The sequence below is a fragment of the Trichosurus vulpecula genome, chromosome 3, assembly GCF_011100635.1.
Source record: "Trichosurus vulpecula isolate mTriVul1 chromosome 3, mTriVul1.pri, whole genome shotgun sequence".
NCBI lineage: Eukaryota > Metazoa > Chordata > Mammalia > Diprotodontia > Phalangeridae > Trichosurus > Trichosurus vulpecula.
In genome coordinates, this window is record NC_050575.1 from 443,572,057 (window position 1) to 443,592,831 (window position 20,775).

Here is a 20,775-nt window from a genome sequence, read left to right on the forward strand (position 1 = left end):
GCAGGGTGTGATACAAAATGTCTAATAATTCTTTGACATGATCGCCCTTAGAATATTTGAAGTCATCTGTTTCTCCATCCTAAGTCTTCTCCTACCAAGTTAAATGGCTCCAGTTCTTCCAAAATATGTTTTCCTGGCTTGTTTCTACCTACACTCCACTATCAGTGTCCAATTGCCTCGTGTTCTAGCTAAACAGTATGTCTCCAAAAACATAGCACTTGGCACTGAACGCCAGAATCCACATGGATTCTGAGAATGGCACAGCAGAGCCAGACTATAAATTTCCATGTTTTGCTCACTACACGTCCATTAATTTAAGATCACTGAAGTCATACTCTCATACCTCATCACAGTGTGAAGGTGAACTTGGCCTCGCAGAGGCTATATTAACAGAAAATAATACTTAAAAGCACCTAGTGAGTTGGAACATGCCTACCCTGTGATGGAAGGTGTGTCTAGTGCCGGATTAATTGTTAGAATTAACAATAGCATATAGGCATTTTAAGAATTATGAAGCTCTTTGTTTATATAATCTCATTTGATCCTAAAAACATCCTGCAAAGTAAGGAGCTGTTACTATCCCCACTTTATAGGTGAGGACATTGAGGCTGCAAGAAGTTAAGTGACCTACCCAGAGTCTCAATGAAGTCATCTTTATTTCAATCTGGCCTAATGCACTTAATCACTATGTGATCTGGGCAAGTAATTTAATCTTTGCCTCAGTTTCCTCATCTGTTAAATTTGGATATGAATAGCACTTACCCCATAGAGTTGTTGTGAGTCTAACATTAGATGATATTTGTAAAGCACTCTATGAGTGCTAGTGTTGTTATATCTGATTCCAGGTCAAACGCTCCATCCATTATACCACCAAGCTGTATCAGATGATGAGTTGTTAACTTCAGGGTTGCCTATCAACAGGGTGGCCTGTAAGTCTGAATATTTCTGTGACAGCAACTCTGAAAGACCGTCTGCTAAGATGCAGAGGGACTGTGGTCCACGTCAGGTAAGAGATTTTCCACAATAAATAAATGACAAAAGTGTGAATTATTGACGAATATCACATTAAGGCTTTTCCTATCTAGCCTCCTTACACAGCTAGGTCTTATACTCTAGAATAGTGGGATTGATTCCTCCCCAGGTTCCTGGGCTTTTCAGTTGCTTGTTTATTTATCTTGGCCTAGCAAGGAGATCTTCCAGTGCTGGTCAGAAAGGCCTAGTATCACAGAATCCTCATTAGTTTGTTATATTTTGAAAAAATGAAATTAAGAGAAAGGCAAATTAAAAATCATTTCAAGTAACTGAATATGTTTAGTTTGGACGAGAGAGCATATAGAGAACATATCCCAGTACCTTTCTTCAGTGAGGTTATGTACATTTTTACCATTTGGTCAATTCCGGTTTTTAAGGGCTTATTTTCTTCATTATTCTTTTCTGCCTCCTGTAATAAGCCATTAATTCCATTTTCATAATTTCCACGCATTTCTACCATTTATTTTTCTAGTCTTCCCTTACTGTTGTTATTTGATGTTTTTGTTCTTTTTTGTCTCTTTCTTCACCTCTTTTAGAAATTCGTGTTGGGTTCGTGTCCAATCTGCATATTCTTTGAAGTTCGCTCCTAGATATTTGTAAGTCATTGCCTCCTTTCTTTGTATTTTGAGCTTCCCTGTCATTATAGAAGATTTTTATGGTCAAGTTCTTTTTTTGTTGTTGGCTAGGTTTTTTCAACCTTTCTGGATTTTGGACTTTATGTTAGAGTTGAGTTCTATTCACCTCTGAGGGCAGAGAAGATGTCTGGCCTGAGATTCTATTTCTTTATGTCTTGGAAGCCTGTAAGTCTTCCATGTTTCCAATGTGGTATGATCTTGGGAGAGGCTTGATCAATTCCCTGTTGATCTGTTCTCTGATCCTTACACAGCTAGAGCCCCTGCTTCTTCATGTTATTGCCAACTCCTCTCTGTCTTAGAACCATGATTCAGAAGTGGAAAATGGGTGACAGAGCTGCTAAATGAACCCTAGTTTCATATCCAGTGATAGTACAAGGGTTCCATGGGATCTCTTCCTGTCCAGGTATTCAGTCCCCTTATCATCCCTGGGCATTGGGCTCTTCCCTATTCATTGTTGTCTCTGCCCAGTGTTAGCACCACTTTTGGCCAGCCCCCGCCCTAATGTCAGCAGACATCTTCTTTTTTGTTAAGCTACCCTGGCTTGAACAAATGGCTCATTGTGCATTTGAATTGGCTGTCCTGGCCAGAATTTGGCTTGCCACAATTTTTAGGTTGTTTGGCAGAGGATGTATTGAGATAGCTTGATGCCACCATCATCATCATCGTCGTCATCATCATCATCATCATCATTTTCGTCATCATCATTGCCATCATAATTTTTGTCCTTGTCATCATAACCAACGTCATCACAGCTATTTTCAATAACTCTTTAAGGTTTGGAGAGCAATTTCTGTATGATGCTCATGATCATTACAACAAAGCTGTGAGCCAAGTGCTATCATTGTTATTACCATCTTAGAGATGAAAAATTGGAGTTGAGAAGGACTTAGTGTCCTGCCCAGAGGCATAGAGCTAGGAAGTGTCTGAACCTGGATGTCAGAAAGCCCAGTGTTTATCTAGTGAGCTACAGAGTGTGTTCACTGGAGCTTTATTGGTTCTCTGTCAATGAAGGTCTTCAAGCAAAGGCTGAGTGACCAGGAATCATGTATGGCATAGGCAAAAGTCTGCTGCTTCCCAGCTGTGTGACCTTGAGAAAGTCACCCAGGCTCTTTCCCTGCTTGTAAAGTAGAAGAGGTGGACAGGATGAGTTCTGAGGCCCTTTCTAACTCTATGAGCCAGTGTGGTCTTCCATTTCCATAGTAACAGATGATGTTTAAAAGGATGATTAGAACTGGCATTTATAGAATACTTCCACATTTGCAAAAAAAAATAATGCAACGAATGATATGCTACAAGTCAAATATTTTGCAGAGTTAAAGCATTATCTAAATTATGAGCTCTCCACGGGGAGACAGGCACCACAATCATTATAATCCTCATTTTATAACCAAGGAAAATGTGGCTCAAGTAGGTGAAGGGGGATTTGAACCTAGGTCTTTTTTGATGTCTGCACTTTCTTCCAATGTGTTGTGCTGTGCTTCTAGGAAAGGGATTTCTTTATCAAGTATCTTCTTGTCTGAAAACAGAGGAGATAGTTCAAGGAAGGGACAGGAAGGAATGGAGAGAGAGACAGACAGAGAGAGAGACAGAGACAGAGACAGAGAGATAGAGGCAGAGAGAGACAGAGACAGAGAGAAACAGAGATACAGAAACACAGACAGAGACAGAGAGTAGTGAGAAAATTTTTAACATTCTTCTTTTTCTTAGAGCATAATTCATTAGATAAAGTTTCTACATTAAGTTAAAAAATGGCCAGAGACCACCAGATGTCATATGATTGCACCCTGGAATCATTCCACTAGTAATTAAGCAAAGAGCATTAAAGATAATTTAACAGGTAATCCATTTCATTCAATGCACTGGATATAATTGACAGATGTTACTCACAGCATAGACCAGGAGCCCTTGGGTGTTTTCCTTGTACACACAGAAAGTCTTTTAGCATGGGAACCATGAAAGGAGAGCAGGAGTTAGGTAGGAAGTGTTTATAATATGCCCACTAAAAGTAAAGCCATTTAAATGATCACTTCCTATAAAATGTGGCAGCCTTGGCAAGACTCAGAAACTCATTCCCAAATATGGAGCAGATCCAATTGAACTTTGATGTCCTTGTAAGTTTCAAATGAACATCATGTTTTTCTTCACCTTGAGACTTCTGTCTACAAAAAGCATCTCCCATTTCAGCTGTGAGAGGTGAAGAAACCTGCCCTCACACACTATACAATCCAATTCAACAAATATTTATTAAATATTCCCTATATATCAAGAATTGTGCTAGGCATTGGGCATATAAAGATATGGTCACATTATTTCAGAGTTGGAAGGGATCTTTAAGCTCATTCAGCCCAACTCATCCCCCCAAAATCAGGCAACAAGAATCATTCAAAGAATCACTATGACGCTATCCTGCTGTCTCTCACACACCCAGTGTCTTTGTAACATGAACATACTAATACCTGCTCTTTCTACCTAGGAAGCATTTTCTAAGCAAATTACAAAGTAGGTTACCAATTATGTGCTATAACTATTACTTAAATGTACAAAATGTGACCAGGTAAATCAGTCACATGCCTTTGTTCAGGACCTACTATGTAACATGTACTGTGCTAGGCAGTAGGCATGCAAAAGCTGAAATTAAGCCATTTCTTATTCTCAGTGAGCTTTCAGAAGAGGGGAGGGAAGGGAGGGAGAAGAATCTGGAACTTAAAATCTTACAAAAATGAATGCTAAAAATGTTTTTGACATGTAACTGGGAAAAATGAAATACTATTAAACTTAAAAAATAAAACAAAGAACACCTTATGTAGATCTGCCTTTAATCACAGATCAAGCTTCTCTTTCCCTCCCTCTCTCCCCTCCCCTCTTCTGAAAATGGTAGACCATTTATGTAGTTTATACATGTGCTATAATGTAAAAATATTTCCATTAGTCATAATTATGGAGGAAGAAACAGATTAAAATGGGAAAAAAATGAAAAGGTATTAAGGGAAAAAATATGCTTCAATATACATTCAGAGTCTATCAGTTCTTTATATGGATATGGATAGTATTTTCCTTCAGGAGTCTTAGATCATTGTGTTGCTGAATGTTTCTTATACTGTGTACAATGTTTTCTTGGTTCTGCTCATTCGACTTTGCATCATTTCATACAAGTCTTTCCAGGTTTTTCTGAAGTCCACCTACTTGTCATTTCTTATACCACAACGTCACGTTCATACACCACAAGTTGTTCAGCCATTCCCCAATTGATGAGCATCCCCTCAATTTCCAGTATTTTGCCACTACACAAAGGGCTGCTATAAATATTTTGGCACATGTAGGTCCTTTTCTCTTTTTGTAATCTCTTTGGGATACAGACCTAGCAGTGACATCAAATGGTATGCACAGTTTGACTGCTCTTTGGGCATAGTGCCAAATTGTTTTCCAGAATGGTTGAATTGGCTCGCAATTCCACCAACAGTGCATCAGTGTCGCAACGTTCGCACATCCTCTTCAACATTTATCATTTTCCTTTTTTGTCATATTAGCCAATCTGATAGGATCGAGTCGTTTTAATTTGCATATCTCTAATCAAAAGTGACTTAGAATACTTCTTCTTATGTCTATAGATTATATAAGATGTTTTAGGCAAATCCAGTGAATGAGAGAACAAATTCAGATGCCAATTGCAGAGATGGCTTCAAGGGGGAAATGGAACTGGAGGATAGAGAATCAATCAGTTCATCAACCAACATACATTCATAATGTGCCTACTGTGTACCAGGCTTCATACTGGCACAGAAGATGCAAAGACAAAGAATGATTTTTAAAGTCGTTCCAAGCACAGAGGTGCTATTCTAATTGCAAGACAAGAAGTATACATATAAACATATACAGCAAAATGTGAGATAAATAAATGCAAATATATACAAAGTACTTTGGAAGGAAGGGTTCTAGCAGTTGAGGGGATAAGGGAAGGCTTTATACAAATGATGATGGTTAAGCTCCATTTTTAAAAAGAAGAGGAGTCTTTTAAGGTAGAGGTGAGGAGATAGTGAATTTCAAGTTTGTTGGGATAACCACAGCAAAGTCAAGGAGATGTGTGATAGAATATTGTGTGTAAGAAAGAGACGGAAGGCTGGTCTGGCTGGATTTTATGTTTGTGTATGTGTGTGTGTGTATATGTGTGTGTATATATACATACATATATACATATGTGTGTAAGTGTGTGTATATATGTGTGTATATGTGTGTATGTATACATATATACTTACACACATATACATACACACATGTGTGTATACATATACATATATACTTATACATACATATATGTGTGTATGTATATGAGTGAGAGTAATGTCCAATAAGACTAAAAAAGAGATTAGGACCAGGTTTTGAAGAGCTTAATAAAAGAGTACTGTGGACACGCCTTTCAAAAATTCAGGACCATTTCTATGCCATGATGAGGCAATGAAGTTAGTCAACAAGCATGCATTAAGCTCCTACTATGTGCCAGACACTGAGCTAAGTGCTAGGATACAAAGAAAGGCCAAAAACAACAATGCAGTCCCTGCTTTCAAGGAGCTCATAGTCTAATGGGGGAGACAAGATGAAAAAGCTATGGAGTAGGACTTCATAGGGATCTATACACAAGGGAAATTAATCTGGCAAGTGTCTAGGCTAAATTCAAAGTTAATTCTAATTAGAAGTCTAACCATATTTTTGTTCAGTTAAATTCTTAAAGAAATATTTACCAGTTTCCCAGATAATTAGAATATTGGATTCAGAGAGGAGATTTTTTCCTACTTTTTCCCCCAACCCTGTGTAAATGCATTCCATATAATCAGCCAGTTGTGTGCTGGTAAATGTTTAACAACCAGTTCTCTGAGGGGAAAAATGTACCTATGAAAAACTTTTAGGTTCAAACTGCATTGCTAATATTATTTCCATCACTTTCTTAATTCTAAACAATAAAACAATAAATGAAGCCCTGGTTTAGAGTTCATGATGAAAAGTTTAATTATCAGCTCTCCTGAGCAAACTCCAACACACTGATGGGATGAATCCAGTCACCAGGCTACCAACTGGTGAATTGTGAAGTATGTGACATTTGTCTTTGATGCTCTTTCACCTTCATTTCTTGTTCCTGTTCTTTGACAATTCTCGAAGCCCAATTCCAGTCACTGATGTGCAAATGGACTTGTGTTGGCTTCAGGTTCTACCCTTTTCACTGTGGCTGCCATTCGTGGCTCCCATTCTACAGATTGTATTCAGGTTCACAAAGCACTTTGCATGTTATCACAGATCCTCAGAACAACCCTGGGAGGTAGATGATATTATTATACCCACTTTATGGATGCAGAAACTGAAATAAATATAGGTTAAGCAACTTGCCCAGGGTCATATAGCTAGTAAGTGTCTAAAGCCAGATTTGAACTCAGGCTTTCCTGACTCGGGCACTCTAACCACTGTGACACCTAGCTACCTTCAAATTAAAACATTAAACATTACAATTTAAAAAACAAAACAAATGGACAAGCAAAGAACTTGCTTACAACTGCTAGAAGCATCCCAAAGTAAATGTGCTGCCTCATAAAACAGTGGGTCATCCCCAATCAAAGATTTCAAGTCTGTTTTTCTTTTCTAGTCTTATGCAGGCACAGGCAGGACTAACTGGCTTCTAAATTCGTTCCAACTCTCACATTCTGCCTTTCTCTGATTATCTCCTTCCCACCATCAGAACTTACTTCCAAGGTATCTTTTAGGAATTTCTCTTCATCTACCATCTTTTAAAAGGGTTGCCTTTGCATCTCATACTGACATGTTGGACAACGAGGTAATGCACTGGATAGAGTGCTGGACTTCAAGTCACGAAGATATGAGTGCAAAGCCTGCCAGACACCCCTGGGCAAGTCCCTTAACATCTGTGCTCTTCATTTTCCTCATCTCTACAAAGGAAAAAGTAACCGTTTTTACCTCCCAGGGTTGTTGGGAGAATAAAATCAGCTAATATTTCTAAAGTATTTTACAAAATCCTAAAGCCCCGTGTAAATGCTACTAGCTATTACTTAGTGTGCATGCATTTACTAGACACTTACTATGGGCCAGACATTGTGCTAAGTGCCAAGGAAAAATGCAAAGGAACAAATCTCTAGTGAGGTAGCAGTTGCTAGCATGTGGGTGTATATACTGTGGTGGAACACCTTTCTGGAAGACCTAACACCCCATCTTCAGTCTTCATATAAGCCTGCCTCTGGTAACTACCAAGGTTATCACAGGGATTTTAGGATTTGGAGCTGGAAAGGACCTTCGAGATCATCTTAAAATGAGAAATGCTATATAATTGCTCCTCTTCTCCCCATATTATCATATTCTCATCATCTTGGGTGTTTTTTTGCTCTTAAAGAAAAATTACAACCATTCTAAGTTCTTCTAGCAGCATCAGAGGTTTCTGCTAATGACATACTCAATTCCATTCTCCTCATTTGCATAGAAAATTCATCTATCAAAAGACATTAACCTACTTCCATATAATTTCTCCCATGCCCAGCCAAATTCAGTGATGGGATGCAGCCTGCTCTGATAGCTCCCCTTCCATGGGGTTTGACTTTAAATAGCAATAATCCCAGATTACCAGAGGGCAGATGACTAATGTAGCCATTATGTACAAGGATCTCTGTATCAAAGAGGATGGGGAATGGAGAGGACACCAAGGGAAAATGTTCTGTATTAACTGGTTTATGTCGTGTCCAGCTGGCTCTGTGACCCCATATGGAATTTTCTTGGCAAAGCTATTGGAAAGGTTTGCCATTTCCTTCCTCAGCTCATTTTACAGATGAGGAAACTGAGGCAAACAGGGTTAAGTGACCAGGGTCACACAGCTAGTAAGTATATGAGGCCAGATTTGAATTAGGCCATCCCTGAACTAGAATCTAGTCTTCAAAAGTCTAAGTGATAGGAGTAACTAGGTGGTCCAGTGACCAGAGCAGCAGCCCTCGAGTCAGCAGGACCTGAGTTCCAATCCAGCCCCAGACACTTGACACATTTACTAACAGTGTGATCTTGGATAAGTCACTTAACCCTAATTGCCCTTTCTCCCCCACTCAAAAAAAAAACTCTAAGTGACGAGACCCATGATTTCATTGGTAGAGGGAATTTCCAGGTAAAGAAACACCCTCTAAGAATGCTTTAAGTCTAAATCTCCCTCTTTTCACTTCCATTTCTCTTACTTCTGCCCTCTGACCATAAAGACAAGGTTAATCTTTATTCCATATGACAGCCTGCCAATACCCAAAGACAGCTCACATAGCCCTCCCTGAACCTTCCCTCCCCCAGACTAAAAGATCCCCATTTTCTTCAACTGATTGTTATATGGTATGGACTCCAAGTCTTCACTATAACTATGACATTAAGTGGTCACTTCCACCCCAAGATATCTCTGCCTTAGAGATTGTTTTAACATATATGGAATTGAAAAATACCTACTGCAACATCTACCCATAAGTCCTAGTTCTTCTCTTTGAGACCAACAAAAACAGCCCCTAAGTCTTCCCTCAGAGATCAAACAGAACAAGGTTAATCTGTCTTCCAAGTTACTGTCCTTCAGATACTTGCATACAACCATCATGTTCTCTCTAAATCTATTTTTGGAATAAGGACATCATTTTCGAATCATGTAGATTTTAGAATACCCTGAACAGTGACAAAGCGACCTCTACATCTAGTATTCTATTTTGTCCAAGAAGGCCTCAATCACTTATCACAGTGTTCCAGGCAGTTGTATATTGAATCTATCAATATGTGAAGAAGTCCAATAAAAACTCCCCCACTACGATACAGGTCACTGCCAAGTAGAATGCATGAATGACAAACATCTGCTTCGTCATAATGCTAAAATTAGGATGGCATTAGAACCAGCAATGATCATTGGTATTCTAATATTTTCCTGATAATTCTGTCTTTTCCATAAAATGCCAAAGTCTCTGAAAAATCCAACCTAAATGGTAATGAATGAACGTAGGTGGGCCATGAGTGGAATACATTATGAAAGATGGGTTCCAACAGGGAGAATCAGGGGTTACTAATGTTCATCCTTCATGTTCCACTGGAATCTAAGTAATAACAAGAAATGTAAAGGAAGGCCACCAGAGTGATAGGTAAACACCTATGGAGAATATGGAGAATATGTGCAAGAGTTACAGTCAAAACAGGGATTTGGACCACCTACTTCAATGAGATCACAGAGACAATGAAATTTTGAAATAAGAGTGGATGATACAACCATGACTACCACTCTTTGATCAACCATCATCATGCTTGTCTTACTTTCAGGGAAAAATTGCAGGCTGAAAACTGCAGTCTGGACAATTAAAAAGAGACAGTGACAAAAACAGAGAGACAGAGAAATAAAAGATAGAGAGAGGAGAGAGAAGAGAGAGGAAAAGAGGAGATGGAGAATTAAATGTTGATATCTATTGATCTCCCTGTCTCTCTGTCTCTCTGTGTCTCTCTCTGTCTCTCTCTCTCTGTGTCTCTGTGTCTCTGTCTGTCTGTCTGACTCTCTCTCTCTCTCTCTCTCTCTCTTTCTCTCTGTCTCTGTTTCTCTCTGTATATATATCATAGATATATCTATATCATAGATATAGATATAGATACATACACACATACATTCTATATGTATATATATAATACATACACAGTGATAGATAGATATAGACAGATATACATACAGATAGAAAGAAAGAAAGAAAGGAAGGAAGAAAGAAATATGAAACTATCCGTCATGTATGCAATTATACTTTAGGGAACAATAGTGGAACAAGAATCTCTTCTCACTCAGTGTGTCTATTTGTCATTTAGATTTAATTTCTCTACCTGCATATATATACATCTACCATTTATCACTTGTCTATCTGAAAGCCAACATGATACAATGATGACAGAAGTAATTTTGAAGAAATGACCTTTTCCAGATACAGTAGAACCTCAGTTTACAAATTTAATTCATTCTGAGATTCTGTTCATCATGAGATTGGTTCGTATTGCAAAGCAAATTTTGCCATAGGAAAAAAGATGTAAAGTTGGATGGACAGTACCCCATCCTCAAAAATATTCATAGAAAAATAATTATTTATAATTTTAAGTATGTTTTTTGTCCCTAATGCACCTGAAATACAATAGCAATGATTAGCACACAACGTAAACCGAAAAAACCCCAAATTAACCTGCACTTTACCTTTGAGCAAAGTCATGGCTGGAGTAAGGGAGATGAGAGGGAGGAGGAGGAAGAGTTTTGGCTTAGGAGAATCTCCTTCCATGAGAACGTGGGGATCTCAATGTTGGAAGTGTTCTCTCTTATGCTACTTTCACTAGGAGTAAGACTAACACTACTGCCTTCTCTTTTTTGTTTTTTTTGAATCACTTTCATGTTTTGATTCAGTTGATTTTTTTTTCTTTATGTTCACTTCTGACTAGGAATCTATCTAACGTCACTTGTTTTGGACGTTTTTTCAGAATGTCATGGAAATGTGACTTTGCATTATTGGTAAAAATACTTGTGGCTCTCATTGCTACAGCCTTATTTGGGCGATGTTTTTCAACAAAAATTTTGCACTTTTTCCCACATCTGACAAACCTCCCTAATCTCACTTGACATGAAGGATTCCTCCAACCTCTTAACCTCCTCCTCAGATGAGATATCCTCTGCAACCTCTCAGCTGTTGCTCCTCATGCAGATCCATCAGTTCGTCTGTCATCAGCTCCTGGCTATATTGCTCCACCAGCTCTTGAATAACTTCAGCTTCCACCTGCAGTCCCTTCACGAAAGGTCAATGTGGAATGAGGCCGATTGGGCAGTATCCCGACCTGAGGTTCCTTTGTTTGATGTATGAAAGCAAAAAAAAAATTTGCCGTGGTTGACATCATCCAAATATGATGTTTGTACTGTGAATTTTTGTTCATCCTGCAAGACAAATTTTGCCAAAAATTTTTCCTCATTCAGCAAAGGATACATAAACCAGGTTACTCATAAAGCAAGGTTCTACTGTGTACTGTCTGTGTGACTTTGGGAGAGTCCTCTAACCTTTCTGTGCCCTAGGCAATCTCTAACACTATCAGTTTAAGAGCTGCCACTGATCAGCATTGGTAAAGGATAATTGCAAGATTCCAGTGATAATAAAATCATAGATCTGCTTTTTAAAATCTATTATTACCTATAATTCATCTAGTGTTTTAATTTCCCATTTCTTTCTCCATCTATTTACCTATTAATCTATCAATCTATCTATACTGATGGAGATAGATATATGGATATACCTCGCACAGGGGTCTAGGCAGCATTCTGGTAGCCTTCCTTTAGGTTTCTTAATATTACATGGATACCAGTGAAGTATACAGGCTGATCATCAGTAAACCCTGACTCTTTCTACTGGAAGATATGTATGTGGGTATATTTACATATATGCATACCTCTACCTATAGATAAATATATTTTAAATGCACATATAAACATTTCTATCAATATAAATACCAATTTATATTCACAGACCTAGTTATATATATTATATATATAATCCTTTATCTGCTATTCATTATTTGTTAATATGGTATCTATCTACACACCTAAAGCACCTGTATATAACATCTCTCTGCTACTATTTATTAGCCAAACAATGAGCAATTGGCATCTGTCGTTGATCATACACTATCTTTCTATCTATCTGTCTCAGTATGTATTTCTATCTTTCTGTCAAAAGAATATTTTAAGTTCCCTCCCAACTGAATTCAATGCAACTGGCAAGATGCTCTGTGATACTTTCCTGGGTGAGAATGCCTCTTTGAGGTAGAGAATTAATAAATCAGATGTGGGAATTAGATATAAACAATTCCCAGACCACTTCTATTGAATCTGTTAATCAAAGATTTAAGCTAAGTGAAAAGAGTTTTGAGTCATTGGATGAAATCAGTTGTGATAAAATTATTGGAATTCTCTGAAAAACTCAGACATATCTTTAAATATAGGTAGGTCAAAGAAGAATTTCCAGCAGCAAAGTAGTTAAATAGGAGTTATGCTTCAAGAGCCAGACCCGTTCACTTATAAACAGGTGGTAACAAAAGGTGGGTGGTGCATGAGATTGAGTTTAAGCCAAGATGAAGTTGCTCATATTGACTGTGTCCTGGGAGAGACTAGACCAGCAAGAAGCCTTGCATGCAGGTGGGAGCTGAAAGGGAATACACAAGATCGTGAGCTCATCGTAAAAAGGAGAAATATGACAAAGGCCCTGGCCATCGGAGCACAGCTGAGAGCTAGCTATACGCAAAGGGAAGTTTGTGAGGACTTCAAGAAGGAAGAAAAGGACTTTCCTCCAAGCAGAAATTGTGATTCCTTTTTGCCACATGGACTTTCTAAGCTCGAGCTTGCTTCCCCTGGATTCTGTGCTTGAGGGAGGGAACATCACAGGTATTTAGGTGTGTGGTTTCATAGCAGTTCTTCCCATCATATCCCCTTAGTAAATGAGTAAACCTTAACTAAAAGTGTATTAACTGTTGCTGGGTAATTTATATCAGCTAGGTAACCAATGATGGAGGGCAGCTATTTGGGGCAGTAGGTAGAGTGCTGGGCCTGGCATCATGAAGACTTGTCTTCCTGAGTTCAAATCTGGCCTCAGATCAGACACTTACTAGCTGTGTGACCTTGAGCAAGTCACTTAACCCCATTTGCTTCAGTTTCCTCATCTGTAAAATGAGCTGGAGAAGGAAATGGCAAACCACTCCAGTATCCTTGCCAAGAAAACTACAAATGGGGTCATAACAAGACAGAAAAATGCCTGAACAGTCAATGATATGGACATCAGGTGAAGGGTCATGATCAACAAGATTAAGAAGGTCTGGGGACATTAGGAAAAAGATCTCAATCCCTTAGGGTTACTCCTAAAGTTTTGTGGGGAAAAGTAGTCATAGCCCTTTGGTGGCCTGCTTGTGAGAGGTGGAACTGACAAAGTGAGCCCATTCTGTCTGGCTGTCTGGCTATCTGTCTATCTGTCTGTCTCTCTATCTGCCTATCTATCTAATCTATCGATTATCTAATCCATTTTCCTGTCTATCTCATTATTTTTCTGCCTGTCTGTTGGTATGTGTTGCTATGTTTCAACCTCAGTATGTATGCATGTATTTATGTATCTATTTGCCAAACCTATCTCTTTACCTTTCTCCCTTTTTCTGTCTGTATATCTGTTATTCTGTTTACGTATTAATCCAAGTATATACACATGTATTTATCATTATCTATCATTTACCTATCTATCTACCCTCCCACCTATCTATCTTACCCAAACTACCTATGTGCCTGCCTCTTTCTTTCTCTCTATCTCCCTGCCACTCTCTCTCTCTGTCTTTGTCTAATGCTCTGTCTAGCTAGCTGGCTATCTTATTTCAATGACTTTGAAATTAATCTCTCCAAGGGCAAATCAATTACAGCAAGCTCCCATGAGATGATACCTCTGTTAGCAGTAGACTAATTTGATAGCCCTGTTTCAGAAGTTACTAAGAAGTATAGGCTTTTTTCCTCCCCTTAGCTCAAACATGGGCTAATGCTAGAAGTCAACCTGCCCAGTGGCATAAAACAGGCCAAGCCTTTGCTGTTGATTTAAGCAAAGACATTCATTCATACCCACACTTTGTTCCTTGATCGCCTGGGGATTTCAGCATCTGTTCATTTCCGTGCAGGGATGGGTCTCATTGAGCTTTTTTGTTTTTCTTTATAAGATTGGCATGCAAGTCCCTAGGGCAGAGAAAAAAAAGATGATAGCTTTCCCTTCCTCACTCTCAGTCCTTAGGTGTTCTCCATTTTGGCATGGGTGTGTGTGTTAAGGAAGAGCATCCTAATTTGGCATCATCTGCTGGGCCACTTTTAATAGCAGAAAAGAGAGAATATGACAATGTGATGTGATGGTAAACACTCAACTTTAGTCATCCACAAATTAATTATTTAAAAAGGACTCACTAAGGCGTAACTGCATGTTCGCCTAGAACAATGCCAACGGCTAGAGATACCAATACAAACAAACAAGACAGACCTTGCCAAAAAAGGATTTTACATTCTAATAGGGGAAGAACACCCATAAGGGGAAGTAATAGCCAGGGAGGGGTGTCTTGCATAGGGAAGACACAAAGATAATGACTGGAGTCATAAGTCCATTGATTGACCAATTCTCATACTGGTGGTGCTACTAACTTACAGTGAAGCTGGAGAAAGTCACAACCTTCCAGGGCCTTAGCTTCCTGTTGTGTTAGTAGGGATGAGGCTAATGACGGCTGTTGTTTAAAAAAAGTGACAAATGTTACAGTAATTTATAAAGTAGAAAGTCACACAAATCAAAAACACAATTGTTGCTATTTGGGCAGTTCTATAATATCATCAGGTCTGGGAGTTCTGATGATGCACTCTTTCTGTCAATGTCCATTGACACTTCCTCTGAAATGCACGGTCTTAGAGCATAGCTTCGTGATATATTGGATAGAGCAACCTCTTTCTAGTCAGGGAGGCCTGCTTCAGGCCTTTCTCTGACACATACGGGCCTATGACTGTGGACAAGTCACCTGAGCTCTCAATGGTCCACACAACTGTTCTAATCAATCTCATTACCATAATATAGAGAGTGTCTGATTATATTTGCAGAGAAAAGTACAGGTGTCAGCACTTGGCCTTATGAGCTCACAATCTACCCGGGGAGACACATAATTGAAAAGAATGGCGTTAGTTAAGTCCAATGATATATCAGAGAAGGGAAAACATGGTGGAAACTGGAATGGTAGACACAGAACAAGCATTCTAAGGGGCTACTATGTGGTAGGCACTGGGGACCCAAAGAAAAGCAAAAAGAAAGATGAGACATCCCATGAAGGAGCTTGATGGGTTAAGACAACACAGAAAAAGGAGCTGAAAATGGGGATGAGGGAGGACAGCCATATGTGAATGCAGTGTTGGAGTCCAGAAAGTCAGATGCACTGTCAAGAGAGAAATGAAGCTTGTCCCTCCTGGGCTGTCACCAAAAATGGAGGCACGGGAGGCACTTAACTTACCAATGGGAGAAAGGACTAGTCTGGCAAACAATTATTCTAGAGTGAAAAACTGAAGATGTAGTAGATGTTCCAGTAGGTGCAAATGGAAGTTCCACAGCAATACTTCTGCTAACACATGGTGTTGAAATCAGGAAAATCCGAAGCACAGTTGGGAAAGGAATGAAGATTGGCTATCCTAGGCCCCTTCTCAAAATGGGTGAGGGTTATTCCATGGTGAGAAGGCTGCATAAAAGGATGTATGGTTCAGGGTGAGGAGGTCCCAGGTCTTGAGGGAAGTTCCAAGCTGGTGAATGCTTTGTGGAAAACACAGAATTTGAACTGAATCCTGTAGGAGACATAGGATTTGGAGAGTTAGACTCAACAGTCACGCTAGTTAGGGAGAGAAGAATAAGAGAAGAATGGTGAAAAAAATAAACAAGTATGATATATATATAGAGATATATATATGTATGTATGTATGTATATATATATATATATATATGTAAGATGGGGGAAATTTATGAAAAGTTTTCAAAAATCAAACAATGGAGCTAGAAATGATGGATTAAGAGATAGGAACCAATATTGTTATATGTTAGAGACATGAACACATATTGGCCTTAGCAGGGAATGACATGATAAACACGGTGTCTTCCTCTTCTTTGTTTACCTCATGTTACTGTTCTTTGTTTTTCCCTTTTAGTAGAGGGGGCACTTCACCATATGTGCCTCCCATGCTTCTTCAGCTTTGGGACATTCTGTGGGACAACATCCACAAAACCACAGCTCACAGTCTACCATCAACGAGTTTACTTTTACCGAGCAGCCAGAGCACATCTTAATTCAAAGGAAGAAATAATAATTAAAGAATTCAGTCATTAAAGTGAAAAGAAAGTATTTTGCATGTGGTTCACTCTTCCATAAAGTAGCATTTTACCAGAGGTAGGAGGAAACATGGGTAGAAAACATGATAACCAGGGAAGATACACGGATTGGGAACAGAAGTGAAAATGGAACTTATGTAAATTGACATAGGCCAGGAGCCCATGTGGTTTGCACATGCGCACACACACACACACACACACACACACACGGAGATGCAATTCATGTTACCAACATTGCAGAATTCTTGATACCCTCAGGTGATGTGGTCATATGACTTTTTGCTGGGAATGTCATTTCTCCTGGATGTTATATGGTCTCTTATATTCATCTCCACTAGTCTTGGGACAGCCAAGCGTCTCTCTACTATCTTCTTGATTTTGGCTCTTCAAAGTCATCTACGGGTCTTTCAGCTCCTATTTGTTATGGTTGAGTAACTAACATATCTCTCCTTATAAAGCAGGATTCGCAGCTCTTTTAGTTACTAGTTAACTCTGTCAGCCTCCACACCTAATTAAGTGCAATCAATAGAACCAGGAGAATTTCTCCAGGTTGAGATTATTTCTGTTTTGATTGTCTACACCTAGAGTAGATTTGATGTCTGTGATGACTGACTGATAGTCTCACTGAAGTTGCTAATATCAAATATATATGTATATATGCATATTATATATACACATATATATGAGAGAGGAGAGAGAGACAGAGACAGAGAGACAGAGAGACACAGAGAGAGATAGAGACAGAGAGAGACAGGCAGAGATAGAGACAGAGAGACAGAGAGAGACAGAGACAGAGATAGAGAGGAAGACAGAGAGAGACAGACAGAGACAGAGACAGAGATAGAGATAGAGACAGAGAGACAGAGAGAGACAGAGATAGAGACAGAGAGACAGAGACAGTAGACAGAGATAGAGGTAGAGACAGAGACACAGAGAGAGCACTCTTCAAGGTTTGAAAAGTGCTTTACTAATAATATCTTATTTGGTCCTTACAACAACCCCAGGGAGTAGGTGTTATTATCTCCATTTTAAAGATGATGAAACTGAAGCTTCAAGGTTCAGTGAATGGTCCAGTACTGCATAGGAAGTAATTATCTGAGTCAGGATTAAAACCACCAATAGAGATCCTATGCCCTCAAAACCCATTTCATAGATCTGACCAAAAAACTCAGAAAAATTGTCCAGAGGGCCAGGAAGACTGTTTAACTCCCTGCCTCTGATTGATAAAGTGAGCTTGAGATAGAATAAGAACTAAGGCAGCACCACCATCTCTTTCCATCCCTATTTCACATTTCTGACTTTATTATTTATATTTGTAGAAAAAGGAGTTTCCTCTTTTCCTTCTCACACCCCTGTTCCATTATAAAGATTATTACATTAATAAGAATACTGTTAGACTATGGACTTTCTACCCACCAGCACAGATGTGCAGTAGAAACCCCTCAATGGTTTTCACAATAATAGAACAGATCTGAAGGATGTTTGGTAGGATAATAGAAGTAAGGTTTTCCTGTAACCCCCCAGGGTATGACATTCTACCCCATCCTGTACACAAGGGGCAAGAAATGGACAGAGAAACAGAATTTCAAGCAACAGGGTAGAATGATGCCTTCCTTTCCTACAAATGAGTGGTGAGGCTTAATTAATATGAGAGGTGTGGCAGAGTCATGTAGAGGAAATGTGTTCTAACTACAAACCAAAAGTGATTTCACCAGAGTCTAAACCCTTTGCAATGACTTGGTGATAGGAAATCACATTTATTGGTTTGAGAGCAAAAGATCTTTGGCTTGAATTTTCCCTTTGGTTTACTTTGTAATGTATCCCAATGAAATACTTGGCTTTTTGATTTATGGTTCCTGCATTGTCTGCTAGCGTACCTGAGATTAACTTTAGAGGTTCCTAATCAGTTCTGAGATAGGAGTTCGAGTAAAACAGACACAATTATGATCATCCAAAAATGGGACATCGAATCAATAGTCCGTGATTCGCAAATGAGTGAGACACAATTTACATAGGGGAGCATGAGGAAGTAAAGCTAGGACATTATATAGGGGCCAGATCAATTGGGCTTTGACTTTAGGCTAAGGCTAAAACCCCAGATTCCGCAAGGAGGCTTTCCTTGTCCCCCTTAACGTTCGTGCTTTCCCTCTGTTGATTATCTCCATTTATCTTTTCTGCATTTTGGATGTGCATGCCTGTTTGCTTGCTCTCTCACATATTTGACTGAGAGCTGGGACTTTCTTTCACTTTTTTTTTAATCTCAAGTATCTGGGATTTTTTAAAACCACAGTGTCTGGCTAATGGTAAGCGCTTAATAAATGCTGATTGACTGAGTGACTGAAGGACTAAGGAGGTCATTTTTTTTGGAGGATCCGGGATGGTTAGGATAGAGGTTCAGAAGTCAGATAGCTGTATCATTAGGCCCACTGAAACTGAAGTAAACTTGTCTGTTGTAATCACTACATGTTTTTACGGACCTCTCATGGACAGAAGAAAGTTGAAGAAAAGTCAGACCATTAATAAATGTAGAAGGAGATTAAATCCATCATGCAAAGTGGCTGAGCTCATGAGCTGTTCATTTAAAAAGCTGTCTTTACAAGAAAAATGAAGCCAAGAGGGATGGGTGAATGAGAATTAATGATGACCTTGGACATATTTCTATTGATTAAAGAGTCAGGCCAACAAAGGGTTAGAAAAATGTGATCTTGTAGACGGTAGGCGAGAGAACTTGTTGAACAAGTACAGTCATTTAGATTGGAATTGATGGACCACTCACTAAAAAAGGCTGGAAAGATGAGGTATAACTAGAAACTAGGGGCACTCAATGCTGTGCTCAACACATACTGAACACCCTGACATTTCCAGTCCCAAATAACAAAAGATATGCTCTGGTTTTTCTCCCTTGTTGTTAGAATGGACACGTAGAGACACTTCTAAATAAAGACCACATTTTTTTTCTCTCCTAAACTGGGAAATGTTCTCTTTTGTATTTTCTATTCTGAATCTGAGAATGAGGAAGGGTTCATAGACTGTATCATTCTGTTGCTCCAGAATCTTAAGTTTTTATTGTTTTGTTTTGTTTTGTCCAACTCTTTATGACTCCATTTGGAGTTTTTCTTGGCAAAGATCCTGGAGTGGTTTGCCATTTCCTTCTCCAGCTCACTTTACAGATAAGGAAACTGAGGCAGACAGGATGAAGTGACTTGCTGAGGGTCAAATAACTAGTAAATGTCTGAGGCTGGATTTGAATTCAGGTGTTCTTGACTCCTGGCTCAGAGCTCTATCTACTGTGTCACCTAGGTGCTCATACATATCCAGTGGCTCCCAGTTGAATCTACAAATATAAACTCATCAGCTTGGCATTTAAATTTAAAGCCCTTTGCAATCTGGTTTGAACATACATGTGCAACTGTAATTTCACACCATTCTTTTCTACATTCTACCACCTAACCAAACTGTTCTTGCTATTTCCTGAATGTGTCCCATCTCTCACCTCTTTGCCTCGACATGGACTGTTCAGCCTGTTTGGGAGGTACTTTGCCCTCACCTCTGCCTCTTAGAATCTATACTTCAAGGTTCAACTGAGGTGCCACATAGTAGTGGTGGCTCCAGAGAACATAAAAGAAGGGAAGTTCAGAAGAGGATGAGGACTGTGTGGGCACAGCTAAGACGAAGATAAAAAGTGGGAATGTAGGGCTAATGAATATGGGGAAATGCTGAGTTTGGGTTTTGCCCTCTAAAGATGAGGTTTTTGGGGCAGCTAGATGTCACAGTGAGTAGAGCAACAGCCCTGGAGTCAGGACGACCTGAGTCCAAATCCAGCCTCAGACACTTGACACATGTACTAGCTGTGTGACCTTAAGCAAGTCACTTAACCCCAATTGCCCTGCCAAAAAAACCAAAAAACAAGTAAAGGCGAGGTTTTCGAACCCTAGTCATAAAGAGAGCCAGAAGTGAGAGCTTACCAGTCATTAGTGGGAAGAACCAGTTGTTCTGGGTCCCTCTCCCCAAGATTCTTCAATGATTGAATACAAACTCAGCTCTTGATTCTTATTAATATAAACAACCAAAAGCTGGGAATAGGGAAGAGCAGAAACAGCAGAATGTTCTGACCTTGTCTGTGAATCACTAAATCCTTGGTTCCAACATCTCTAGGGATGAATTTCTAAAGAGTGCCAGCTTCA

The 20,775-nt window shown here is 39.2% G+C and overlaps 1 pseudogene; it reads right to left on the reverse strand.

The window, feature by feature from the left end:
* Positions 1–1,483, reverse strand: part of LOC118842860 — a 54,359-nt pseudogene extending 52,876 nt beyond the window's left edge.
* Positions 1,484–20,775: the final 19,292 nt, after the last annotated feature.